This window comes from Camelus ferus, chromosome X, assembly GCF_009834535.1.
Source record: "Camelus ferus isolate YT-003-E chromosome X, BCGSAC_Cfer_1.0, whole genome shotgun sequence".
Lineage (NCBI taxonomy): Eukaryota > Metazoa > Chordata > Mammalia > Artiodactyla > Camelidae > Camelus > Camelus ferus.
In genome coordinates, this window is record NC_045732.1 from 93,257,293 (window position 1) to 93,268,531 (window position 11,239).

The window sequence follows — 11,239 nt, forward strand, 5'->3', positions numbered from 1 at the left end:
GTTCTTACATATATTCTTTTAAGAACCTGAAATCATAGAATTAGAGAAGTCACCCTAAATATAATTTTCTAGGCAATACCTCTATTCTAGATGTGACTTCAGAGAAAAAGATTATATGACATGGAAATTCCCATTCTAAACTATTGTAGCATGTTAATAATACTCATTTTCGGAATTCTCTACAACAGGATGAAATCCCTTTACACTGTAGTGTGTAAGGTTCTTGCTCTGGGGAGACAGAACAGTTGCTGCTCTACCATATGCCTGTTCCACATAAAGAGTAAAATCACCAAGTCTTCCGTCAGCCTTCTTATCTCCAGTTTCTTTCATCTTTCCTTATGATTCCTGTTTCCCTGCATTTTCCCTATGGTTTCTTCTGAAAATATAAATCTCACATCCTGCTTTCAGTGTGAATAGCACTTTGTAAACTATAAAGCATTATGCAAATAAAAATGATTATTATGTTATTATGAAGGTGGTAGACCCTTAAACTGTACTGTTACAAAAGCAGTCCGGTGCTGGCTCTTAATGGTTCTTGGACAATCAGTTTGTCACTGAAAAGTTTTAAGTCTGTATTTTTATACTCCATGATCCGTATTTTATCACTTTTCTGATTCTCACAACCATTTTCTTTAAACTCAGCTCTGATGAACATACACCAGTAGAGGATGAAGAGCCAAAGAAAAGCACCACTTCAGCTTCTACTTCAGAAGGTATTTTTTAAATATGGAAATTTTTTATTGAGGAGTTTTAGAAGTTTGTAAATAGTTGAACATTAGACTTTACTCAAATTGCCATCATCAGTTCCTTTCCAGTATTTCAAATACAATAAAATTGATGCTCAGAAATACTTCTTTAGAAGTTGTTTTTTCGTATTTTATGTAGACGACAAGAAGAAGAAGAAGAAGTCTAGTCATTCAAAAGAAAGGTCCAAGAAAAGGAGGAAGAAAAAATCATCTAAAAGAAAACACAGGAAGTATTCTGACGATAGTGACAGTGACTCTGATTCTGAAACAGACTCCAGTGGTAAGAAAGCCAACATCGTTCTGCGAGCCTTGCTTCAAAACTAGTTTTACTTCTTCAAGGCTGATTTTAGAGGAAGGTTCTTAAAAACAATAATAGCCAAGAGTTTTGAACACTCCTGACTTTGTGTGGGGCTCCCTGCTAAGTGCTTGATATGCATTATTGCTATTTAATCCACACAGTAACTGTAGTTCACCTCTTAGAGAGGCGGAAAGGGAGGCTCGGAGCAGGTTGTAAATACTGCACCCAGGGTCACCCAGTTGGGATTCAGACCTAGGTGTTGCGGCTCCAGATTGGTTGTGTACAGCTGTACAGGCGTGTGGTGCCAAACCAAGTCATAGGGGCTGCATCAGCCCAGTGGAGTGGCTCTTTTGTGCGATTCTCACACTCAGTGGGCAATTGCACTTTGTGCAATTTTCAGAAAGCCGCACCACAGAGGAGCCGTCAGGCTGGCAGCTGATTTATGGAAGACACCCCCTGGGGGCCGATGCATCCCAAAAAACCACCTTTTTGTGCCCCCTCCCAGCTGATGATTGATAGAGGGTGTCTCCTGGGGACACATTACACAGAGGCGCCCCTTCCTCTGATGTCACCTGGGTTTCCTGGCCACCATTGTCACTTTTCTTCCTCACTGCTGGAAGGCTGAGCTTTCTTGAAGCACAAATCTGAACATGTTGGTCCCTATTTAGAATCCTTCAGTAGCTCTCCGTGGCCTTCAGGGTGAAGTTCAGACCCTGGTTGAGCTCTCTCATCACACAGACCCCGCGCTCTCGTGCAGCATCCTCTGTGGCCTGAGGATGACTTTCTGTCTCCTCCATATCTCACGTCCTTTCTCTTGACTCTCTTACTTAGTACAGAGAGTCTGTCTGCCTGCAAGGCCAGTCTCTCCCTGCCTGCAACTTGGCTTACTCATTTTAACAGTGGCATGCCTAATTTTTGTAAAAAAACTGATTTTAAAAGAACGAGCTTAAGAGTCACCTTTTCCTGGTCAACCTTTCCTCAACCACCCTCCCCAAATCAGCCTGATTTTGAGATTCCTCTGTGCTCCCAGAACACCCACGTCCTTCTGTCACTGGATGCTGTTTACCTCTTTATCTCTATCTCCTCCATTAGACTGAGCTCCTGGAAAGCATCCCCCACAATACACAGCAGGAAAATACTCTCACATTCAGAAAAGTAAAGGGAATAGTATAATTAATATCATATACATATCACCTTAATTCTAACAATTATTAGTATTTTGACATTTTTTTAAAAATACAGGTTTTTTGCTGAGGTATGTAAAGTAAAATACAAATTTCATCTACACTTCAATGCTAAATATTTCTGCATGCAACTCTTAAAAAGAGAACATGTTCCTGCTTACCTACAATACCATTATCTCACCCAGTAAATTAATATTCCCTAAATCATCGAATACCTAGTGTGACTTTAATTTCTATGCTTTTCATGTCTAGCATGGTTTGTAGCATAAATGTGTGAATGAATGAATTTTTCTGTAAAAATAAATGGGATCGCAAAAGCATATTTATCTGGTCAAAGGTATTAAGGTTTTAGAGGTAAATTTTTTTTCAGTTTTAATATTTTTAAATTTTCAGATGAAGATACAAAAAGGAAAGCAAAAAAGCCCAGAAAAAGGAAAAGAAGAAACATAAATGACCAGGGTTTTTTTCTTTAATTTTTATTACTGCAAAGGTCAAATACATATATATACAAGTATAGAGAACAGTGTAATGATCTCCCATATACACACCACCCAGCTTGAATAATTATCAACTTGTGGGAAGTTGCCACCAGCCCCCAATTATTTTGAAACAAATTCCAGATATCACTTCATTTATAAACAATTCAGCATGTTTCTTTAAAAGATAGACATTCTTATTTAAACGTAACCACATTACCATTACAATGCCTAATACTTAACAGTAATTCCTCAGTTCTTATCACACTTCATTTTTATTTTCGTTTTCTAGCCTGACAGTTTCACATGAGGAAGACAGCATAAAGAAATCCAAGGTCTCACTGCTTCTTTTCAATGATTCATTAATCTGGAATATTCATCAGGGGAATCCCTTTTGCTTCCAGCAACACTAAACCAAAAGGTTCCCTTTTAGTGTTTAGTCATCAGGAACCAGGGTTCTCTCAAGGATGCTGAATGAGACAAAATACATTTGAAGACATGACTGTCACTTCTTAGCTGGGAAGACACAATAATATGGCCTCTGTGGTGGGGGGAGGGGAGAAAAGGGAGAAGAGCCTCTCTGGCGTTGATGGCATCTCCTCTTGTGTTTACTTTGAAGCAGCAGTTCCTTTGGGCCAGAATGGTTTCCATTCCCCTATATGCTCTGCAAGAAGGGAGAGCAGTGAACAGAATTTGGAGCATCTAGAAGAAAACCAGGTGAATGTTTGGATGCCAACTTCGGATAAAGCCCTATGAATAGTGGGCTTCTTAAGAAGATTCCTGAGAGTCCAGGATTGTGCCTGAGCTTCTCATCATGGAGCTCGACCCTGTCTTGCAACATACTGTTCTCTCAGTAGGGACCTTCCCCACCCTGTCTTGTACGTGTATGTATCTAAGAAGTGCAGGGCCTATTGACAGTGAGTTAGGGATGTCACCTCATGAAAAGAGACCACCTTGATATTCCTTAGCAATTCTTACCCATACAATACTAACCCCACTTGGCACACAAAAACAAGTATACGAGGGAATTCACATGTTTACTGAAAGTACGAAAATGTGCCTTATAAAAACACGATGCAGTTTGCATTTATTCACTTCATTTGTCAGGCCTTCGGTGAACTGCTCTTGATGATGTGCTATGAAGAATCTGAATCTGGCAGAAAAACATTTTGGAAAAACTGTCACCCTGGAAGAAAGTATATCTATATATACTTAGATAGATAGACAGGCAGCACAGGTGTAGGAAAAGTGATTCTATTTTTTTTTCCTTTGGGAACTCATGTTCCCATTGATAATGGGCAATTTCCACAAGTTGGAATTTACTGATCCCATTTACTACCCATTAAAGCCCCCAAAGTTTAAAACTTATTTTCCAATCATTTAAAAGGCTACAAAAACAAACCAATGTGAGATATACAGGACAAGATGTCCAAGTCCTGAAGCAGGCTTTAGAATGGCTGCCCTGCCAAGTTGCTTTTTTCAGGTTTACTGACCTGCATTCTAGCTTCGGTCTCATTCATGCATATTGCAAGCTCCTTCCTGAGGGGAGGGAGCCACAAATGTTTGGTATTTGGAAATGTGGATGAAATTAAATATACAGATGTTATTTCACGCTTGTTTTAAAATTTCTATTCCCCTCAGGCCCCCTACCCCAGTATACTTTTCCATAATAACCAACTCAAGGCTTGCTTTAGAGGGTGGTTTCCTCTTCTGTACAAAATTTAATGTGGCACCAAAAAAAATCAGGAATCAAGATAAATAATGTTTTAATGCAGTATTTAACAAGTATCAAAATTAGTGCAAAAATAATCCATAATGAAAATACTACCTAAATTTAAACATAGGTAGGATCTGACCCTGTACTTGCTTCACCGTGCCTCATGAATGGTTCCAATAAAACGTTATTTACAGAACAAGTCTCTCGCCAGTTTCCCTACTTGGTGGATTTAAATACTGCATGAAAATATTTACCTTGATGCCTAGTAGACACTGACCCCACCCCAGAGTCCTGGGGAAGGGGGCCCTGGTGGCGGCTTTGGGCTATGAAAAGGAGAGAAGGGACTCTGGAAGAGGGCCAGAGGCATCCAGAAACAACAGAACTAGGCACATCCAGGAGCAAGCCTCATACACGGGGAACACATCGGGGCGTCCAGTGTGGTGTAAGAGGCTCTCCATCTGTAGCTGCAAAGGGGTAAATGTGATGTAGTAGAGGTGATGCTGCCTGTCCCCAGGCTTCAGCCCCTCAGGCTCCTGGCCACTGCCACCTCGTCCTCCCCCGCCCCTGTTCGGACCGTATTTCCTCCTCTTCTCCCGCTACCATCCCTGAGATCTGGGGAGGCTTCATATCTGAAGAGGGGGAAGGGGAAAGGGAGAGGTTATAGGGAGGCGAAGGACTGCAACTGAGAACAGCAGCAGCGTCCTGTCCACTCGCCTTTCACTAGGAAAGGACATTTCCTGGACTTTGCCAAAGCATTTGTACGGGTCCGCGCACTGACCACGCAGTCCTTCCCAGTCTCCGTCAACTCCAGGCAGTGATAGTATCGTCAAGGCTGCCCCCGAGCCCAGGCTCCCCGTCTTGAGTGCTGTGGATGAAGCTGACTCTGCGCTGGATCCGCGGGAATGCCCTCATCGGGGTTAGATCTGGGGTCAGTAGCGGGGTCAGGTCCTCTTTCCGGCGCCTGGTCTGGGTTATAGCGTGTCGGCTGCAGGTGCAGCGCTGGGCGGCGCCTGAGGCCGGGGCGTGGCCATAGAGTAGTGGGGTCCGTGCAGGGAGGGTCCTGGCGGGGGCGCGCTGGTTGGGGGAGTTGGAGCTCCGACTTGTGGCTTAGCTGACTAGGCCCTGCTCGGGCGGGGTGACTGACCTGAGGAAGGGGCTTTGCTGCACTGCGCGAGCCGACTTGGGGCTGGGGAGGGGCGGGGAACCAGACCTCACTCGCCTCCGAGCCCGGGAGCAGTGTTGGGAGCATGTCTCTCCGCCTGGCCCTTGACAGGCGCAGCTCTGTTGCTTTTAGTTCCCCCGGAGCGAGAGACGCAGAGATGGGGCTGGAGAAAGCGCGAGGTCCCCAGCAGCCCCAGCTGGCTGAAGCAACGACCGTCCCCCTTGTCGCGTGGGCTCTGAGCACGACTCTTCCCTCTGGGGAGTTGGTAACCCTGGTTCCGTTCCACTCGCCTCCAAAGTGTACGAATTGGGACAGTGATTCAGATGAAATGATTAGCTAGGGGACTGCCTGCTCTGGGTTTTTGCAACAACGCTGAAGCAGAGCCTTCTGGGCTCCGGGAGGCGCATGGTAGTGGGATTTGGGGGCTGGGTTTGCAGTGCCCGCTGCAAGAAACCCAACCTGTCCCTTGCAGATGCAACAAGTACTCCAGATTTGTAGTAACAGTGTAAAACTTGCCAGTGCTTAGTGTATCCAAGAACGCTTACAGTGCAAGGGGCCCTTCCTTGGACTTTGCACATAATTGTGGAACATGCATCGTCCACCTCTGGCTGCAGGCACCCTACAAAGGCTCACGTTTGCCCTTTACTTGGGCGTGTGCTGAAGACCAGGGAGTTTCCATCTTCTACAGCGGTGCCCTGGGGAACCTACACCCCATCTCCCTCCCTTCTCCTCCCACCCTGTCTCTCCTCTAACTTCCTGAATTCCTGTTTCCCACTGAGAAAGGTCAAATTAAGAACCAGGTCAGATTGAGGGCTTTATGGTTCTTCAAGAGGTGTTTACAGGGGCCCTAGGACGTGTTAAAATCCTGAAAACTTTGCAAATTTTCTCTTGAGTGAGTGAACTTCAGGGGTTGGAAGTTCAATCTGGACTGGAGGGGCTATGCCTCACCCTGCATTGCTCTGTCTGTCCCTCAGGGGTGGGGGGCATGGGAACCATTCATTTCCTGGAGAGAACAATAGTTTTTTTTTAATATCCTGAATACTAAGAATAGCTTCTAACCATGGGTCCTATGCATCACATGATTTATCCGATTTTTACCTGCATGACCACCATTATTATCATCCCTTTTAAAAAAGACATTAAACGAGGATGGAATGGCTTAACCTCACTCACAGACAAGCCCTGCCCTGATGATGAGGTGGTTCCACTCACTGCACTTAAAGATGTGGCCTGTCTTCCACCAGTGAGTTGAAATAGAGAAGAGCAGGGAGACAACAAACCTGCCTTCAAGGGGACAAGGGGATTTGATTAAACAGCCTCTTAGGTAGCTTTATCCTAAAGAACATTAATTATTTTTTTCGTTAATTAATTCCATTTATAAATTCTTCAAATTTCTCATTCTTAATGACACTTTAGGGCAGGTGTGGAGGAGAGGAGGTGAGATTTGTGTCCGCATCATTAATGGGCTCTTTGGGAGCTTGTCTTGGAGAGTGGAGGTTACTTACATCATGGGCACTAACACTTTGGGATTGAATATTTTCACCAAAACTTTACAGATGACCATACCACACTGCTTTATATTCACCACTTCAGTCACCTTCTATTTATTTATTTATTCATGAGGGTCTGTGAGAGGGGAGACGGTTATCCTTGGGTGGTTTGCAATGAGGAAAGGATGTTTTCTTGTGAAATAATGTCCCTCCTGCACCTTTTTGTATCTGTGAGCTTCAGTCAATAAGCCAGTGTTGGCTGCTGGTATACAGGGCCCTGTGCTGGGCAGTGTTGGGGCGTGTCACAATGCCTGACCCTGGGGGTTTTGGCAAGCAGAAGGATCTGTTACAATTTGTTAACCCAATCATGGGCTCCCACATGACCCAGCCCTTGTGCTGTGGGTTCTCAGAGTCTGGAGAGGCAGATCGGCCCACACCACAGAAAGAAGCCACACATTATGGAGGCAGACTGCCCAGCCCGACCATTTACTCGCTCCATGACCCTGCTAGTTGGCTGACCTCTGTGTGCCTTAGTTTCCCCATCTGTAGAATGGGTATCACAATGGCACCTGCCTTATGGTGCTATGAAGTTTAAATAAAGGAATAAAGATAAGACCCATGGTGAGCGCTCAGTCAACATTAGCTGGTGCTGGAGTAAAGGGATCAAGAGTGCGGTCAGTCTGTATCCACGTCCACATTGACACTGAAGATGTCAGGTGAGGAGTTACTGCGAAGAACACAAGCATCTGTACAGGTTAGACGCAGAGGACAGTGCCTGGCACAGTATAGGTAAGTACTTGATTCACGTGAGCTACTGCTATTATCTGCATTGTTGCTTCTGTGTTATTGATGAAAACTACCTCTAATTCATTGACCCTTACCCGAGTCATTGGCTAGCAGTGAGAACTGAGCCTGGATGCAGGGAACGGTTAGGAATTCAATACAGTACACAGCTCAAGCAGAAAAGACTTGAGCCAAGGCCCCAAGCCGGGAGCAGGCAGGTATGTCCAGGAGATGGAGGAATGTCAGGGATCCACAGACTGTGCACGATGGAAGGGAGACTGGAGTATCATAGGACATAAGGTTGAAAGGGAAGAAATAAAGATGTGGCCCTGCTGGGTGCAACTGCCAGTTATTCTATATGTAAGGGGGAACCAGGAGATATTTCAAGCAAAGGAGTTTCATGAGCACATTCATATTCTGGGAGGGTGACACAGGCTGCTGGGGGTGGGAGAGGAGAGATGGAAGCTAAAGTTAGGGATCAAGTAGTAGTTTGTGGTAATAATAAGTTGTAAAAGCAAGTCCCCATGAGGGCCTGGCAATGAGAATCGGAAAAAAAGGGAGAATCAGAGAATTTACGGATTTGAAGACGATTAGAAGGGAGAGTGTCGAACAGCTGTGAAGTTTAGAGCATGGTGACTGAAGGGTGGTAATGCCATTACCCAATGTAGGGAGCACAGGCTTGTGGTGGTAAACAGTTAGGGCCGCACATGTTGAATCTGAGATTCATGTGTGATTCAATGAACTGTTAGAATTATGATCCTGGCATTTGGGAGACAGAGCAGAGATAAAGGATAGATTTGTAAATCATCAGTGCAAAGGGATGATGGTTGAATCCACGAGAGCAGAAAACATCGTAAAGGGATAAAGGGTAAAGTGAGAATTCAAGAGTGCTAAGACTGGGCTTTGGGCAAAACTACACCTCAAGGAGCAGGTAGAAGACAATCAGCAAAGCAGACAGAGAAGGAGCAGTTGGAGAGACAGAAGAAAATCTCATAGAGTGCAGCTCATGGAAACCAAGAGAGGAGGGAATTTCAAGAACGAGAAAGTAGCCAACTGTGCTGAGAAGTACAAAGAAATAAAGAAGACTGAGACCTGGGTTTGGGGGTTTGGTAAGTCCCTGAGGAATTAAAAAAAAAAAGTTGGTAAGATAGGAGTCATATTTAAGGGACTGTAGAGAAAAATGGAAGGAAGAAAAATAAGTTGGCAATAAACATACAGTACAATTTAAAGGAGTCTGACACCAAAAAGAAAGGAAGGGTAATAGATAGTTACTTAATTGTCCTGTACAAATCTTTTTTTTTTTAAATCAAAAATTCTTTTGTCAGCTACAGTAATCAAAACACCATGGTACTGGCACAAAAACAGACACATATATCACTGGAACAGAACAGACAGCCCAGAAATAAGCCCACACACTTAAGGTCAATTAATCTTCAACAAAGGAGGCAAGAATACACAATGGAGAAAAAATAGCCTCTTCAACCAGTGGTGTTGGGAAAGCTGGACAGCCGCATGTAAATCAATGTAATTAGAACACTCCCTCACACCACACACAAAATAAACTCAAAATGGTTTAAAGACCTAAATGTAAGACATGACACCATAAAACTCCTCTTTTTGAACATAGGTGAAATATTCTTTGACGTAAATCTTAACAGTATTTTCTTAGATCAGTCTCTCAAGGCAAAAGAAATAAAAGCAAATTAAACAAATGGGACCTAATCAAACTTAAAAGCTTTTGCACAGCAAAGGAAACCATCAACAAAATGAAAAGACTACCTATGGAATGGGAGAAAATATTTGCAGATGATGCAACCAACAGGGGGTTAATAGCCAAAGTGTACAAACAGCTCATACATCTCAATATTGAAAAAAACAACCCAATCAAAAAATGAGCAGAAGACTTAAGACATTTCTCTAAAGAAGATACACAGATGGCCAATAGGCATTTGAAAAGATGTTCCACATCGCTAACTATTAGAGAAATGCGAATCAAAACCACAGTGAGGTATCACCTCATACCAGTCAGAATGGCTATTATCAAGAAATCTACAAATAAATGCTGGAGAAGGTGTGGAGAAAAGGAACCCTCCTATACTGTTCGTGGGATTGTAAATTGGTGCAGCCACTATGGAAAACAGTATGGAGATTCCTCAAAAAATAAAAATAGAGTTATTACATGATCCAGCAAACCCACTCCTGGACATACATCCGGAGAAAACTCTAATTTGAAAAGATACATGCACCCCAATGTTCATAGCAGCACTATTTACAATATCCAAGACATGGAAACAACCCAAGTACCCATCAATAGATGAATGAATAAAGATGTGGCATATATATACAATGGAATACTACTCAGCCATAAAAGAATGAAATTTTGCCATTTGCAGCAACATGGATGGACTTGGAGGGTATTATGCTTAGTGAAATAAGTCAGACAAAGACAAATAATATATGATTATCATTTATACATGGAATCTTAAAAACAATACAAACAAATCCATATACAAAAGAGAAACAGACTCACAGACAGAAAACTTATGGTTACCAAAGGTGGTAGGGGGAGAGGGACAAATTAGGAGTATGAGATTAACAGATACAAACCATTATACATAAAATAGATAAGCAACAAGGATTTACTGTATAGCACAGGGAAGTATATCCAATATCTTGTAGTAACTATAATGGAATATAATCTTCAAAAAAAACCCTGAATCACTATACTGTACACATAAAACTAATGTAATACTGTAAATAAACTATACTTCAATTTAAAAAATTCTTTTGTCATGTCTGTAATCCTGTATCTGAGTTTCAAATTTGGATGTAAAATAAGACTCACCTAAACACAGTCATAGGTTTTGATCAGAGAAGCAGAGTGAAAAGCAATGAGGGATTTATTATAGGGATTAGACCTGATGTGATCGTGGGAGCCGAGGAAAAAGTCTATGAAAGGCTGCACATGCACTTGGCCCAGAATCTGGAGATGTTGGAGGAGGAGATCTTGTGGGCTGGAGTTGCTGTGGGCCCTACTGCTGTCCCACACCAAGGTGTACCAGAGGGTCAGTGCCACCACGTGCCAGTGGCAATGTCGCCTGGTCCTACACCAAACTTCAGAACATAATGGCTATTGCTCCACTTCCACCTCCCAAATCCTGCTCCAATTTTTCTTCTGGCCAACCTTTACTCAGAACAGGGAAGACAATCCCAGAGAACATATTTCCAGCCTAGCTAAAATGACAAAGCCACTACAACAAGTGTTAGACATTACAGTAGAATGTAACTGGTCACCACTGGAAAGGAGGATGGCACCCCATGGCAAAGACACACTGGGGTTGTTCCGAGCCTCAGTTATACACAAGGATTTCCCAGCATTTGGT

The 11,239-nt window shown here is 43.2% G+C and overlaps 1 long non-coding RNA gene across 4 annotated transcripts; it reads left to right on the plus strand.

Moving 5' to 3' along the window:
• The first annotated feature begins 253 nt into the window (after positions 1–253).
• Positions 254–4,598, plus strand: LOC116662055. 4 transcript variants are annotated; one of them, XR_004318036.1, is made up of 3 exons: positions 254–713; positions 886–1,026; positions 3,324–4,598. It is a non-coding gene; the product is annotated as an uncharacterized LOC116662055 (long non-coding RNA). The 4 variants fall into 4 exon arrangements; XR_004318035.1 differs by lacking the exon at positions 3,324–4,598 and adding an exon at positions 2,997–3,282; XR_004318034.1 differs by lacking the exon at positions 3,324–4,598 and adding an exon at positions 2,622–2,666 and having other exon boundaries at positions 255–713.
• Positions 4,599–11,239: the final 6,641 nt, after the last annotated feature.